We start from the raw sequence: 2,239 nt of genomic DNA on the forward strand, positions 1-2,239 counted from the left end.
AAAAGGAAAATCTATAGAGCGGTGCTAACTTACACCATCTCTATAGCTGTCGCTTCTCAATCTTCTCTTCATTCTCCCTTGTTTCTTCTCTCTCTCTCTATCTTTGTCTAACCAATCATTCCTAATATGCTTTATATATAGATATACATTTAATCAATAAAATAATCATCAAACCGCCATACAAAAAAAGAAGCAAAGGCATATGTTATATAAAGAAACAAGAAGCTCTGTTATTTTACACCTGATCACATCTGCCTTTGAGCTCCATCGAATTGATGAAAGTGAAGAATCTTCTTTAGTTCTAGATTAAAGTCTTCCTCAGCAAGACAAGGTAAAACTTCTTTTTTTTCTTTTTTCCTCCACTTTTTCTCAAGAAAATCTTGAATGATTTGGTTTCTCTTCTTCTTTTACCTAGTTCTTCAGATTGTTTTTTGGTTCTTAATTTTTTTAGGTTCTTGGATTTCTTTTATAGAATGCTGAAATGTTTCTTACTTACAAATGTTTAGATATTTTTTCTAGCAAGAGTCCAGAAATGAATCTTAATTATTAGAGAATGTTTTTGAGATATCTAAACTGTTTTTCTTTTTGTCAATGGAGCAGAAAATTCTGAGAGGAATATCGTCGTAGCTTGACGTCCAAGCTAAGTGTTAACGAAGAGTACAAGGAAGCTTTAGGACAAAGCTTTAAGACAAAGTCCTACTTAGATATTCGGACAAAAGCAAGAAGATCAACTAGGCCTTACTTTCTATAGTAAACTCTCTTCTCCTCCTCTCCTTCTCTTCTTCTCCTTCATCCTCAGATCTTAGCTTCCATTCACACTTCACCGATTACTTGCTCGACCCTCCTCAAGAAAACCTAGATGCTCTTATGCAAGACTCGAGTTTCCACAATCTTCTAGTTAACTTCTCTTGACTTTAGCTCCGATGCTTGTGATGTATGTGAGTCTCTCCCTCATGCATCCAAACAATCAAGATCAATCACATCAAAACCAAAAGGGTTATCAAGATTGGTAAACGGGTTTGTAACGGTTTGCTAAACCCCTGAATGTGCTTTGATATTTCAAGGCTCTCGAGGATACGCCTTGCTGAAAAACCCTTTGTATAGTATCATCACCAGCTCAGTTCCGAAGAGTTCATGATGCAAACTCGGAGTGCTGGCTAGACTGACGTCGAAAAGGAGAAGAATCAGAAGAAAAGCCAGGTTCTTAAACTTTTGCAAGAAGCTAGGAGGTTGTAGTCTAGTGATATCTCATAGCGCCATTGTTATACATTGCTGATCGTAGCGTACACAGCATACTAGGGTTTGGCAGCTCCTGCTATGTCGGTTTATGCTCATTAGGTCTTCTGAGGAGAAGAAGAAGAAAGCAAAAAGAAACGTGGAGATAAGAGCAAGACCGATACAACGTTAGAGAAGCTGGGGACACAAATGGATATAGCAGCTAAAGGAATGTTCATAATGATAAATGATTTGGATACGTTGAGTAGACTTGCTGGGAGATTATGCGATGAGATAGAGCATAGAAAAACCATAGCTTCTATGTGCGCTAAAAATGGGAAGATTGAAGTTGTAAAGGAAGCATTTGAGGGAGTTTAGTGGACATGAAGAAAGATTCTTAGAGCAATTGCAAGAGCTTGAAGAACACCTCTACTTTGTTTCCACACTATTAACAGGTCAAGAGGACTAGTGTTTGCGCAAATCACAGGACAAGTTTCTTGATTCTTTTCGATTCATCAAAAAAAAAGAAAAAAAACTACTTTTGTAGGTTTATGAAACATTTATAAAGTAATATACAGTATGTAAGAATGCCTTTCAATGTTTTTTCTCACGATTCTAGTGAAACTGAGTCACAAATAAGGAAACTATCTGATTTTTGTTGTTCTTGTAATCTTCACTTGGGTTTTAAAATGATTATTTTGTTCTGCCATAATCATCATGTATATCTTTTCGATTAGTCAATTTTAAATGACCTACAGTGGGGTGATCGGTTGGGTTGTAGGAGGTGAATTTAGCTTTAATTCCTACCTACAACCTTTAAACTTATCGATCATACTTTATCTTGGTTTTTAAAGCTACTGCAAAAAAAAAAAAATAGTGTAACTAACTTATTTTCTAAAACTTCATTTGTAGAAAATTTTAGCTACAACCTTAAAGCATATCTTTTTATAACTATATCTGAACCAATCATCTCCAATATTCTATGTAGTCATTTTATTAGATTAATTAAGTTTGTCAATCAATT

At 35.2% G+C, this 2,239-nt stretch overlaps 1 pseudogene; it reads left to right on the forward strand.

Annotated features, from left to right (window-relative positions):
• The first annotated feature begins 275 nt into the window (after positions 1–275).
• Positions 276–1,716, forward strand: LOC130505519 (UPF0496 protein At1g20180-like; annotated as a pseudogene).
• Positions 1,717–2,239: the final 523 nt, after the last annotated feature.

The sequence above is a fragment of the Raphanus sativus genome, unplaced genomic scaffold (genome assembly GCF_000801105.2).
Source record: "Raphanus sativus cultivar WK10039 unplaced genomic scaffold, ASM80110v3 Scaffold2342, whole genome shotgun sequence".
Lineage (NCBI taxonomy): Eukaryota > Viridiplantae > Streptophyta > Magnoliopsida > Brassicales > Brassicaceae > Raphanus > Raphanus sativus.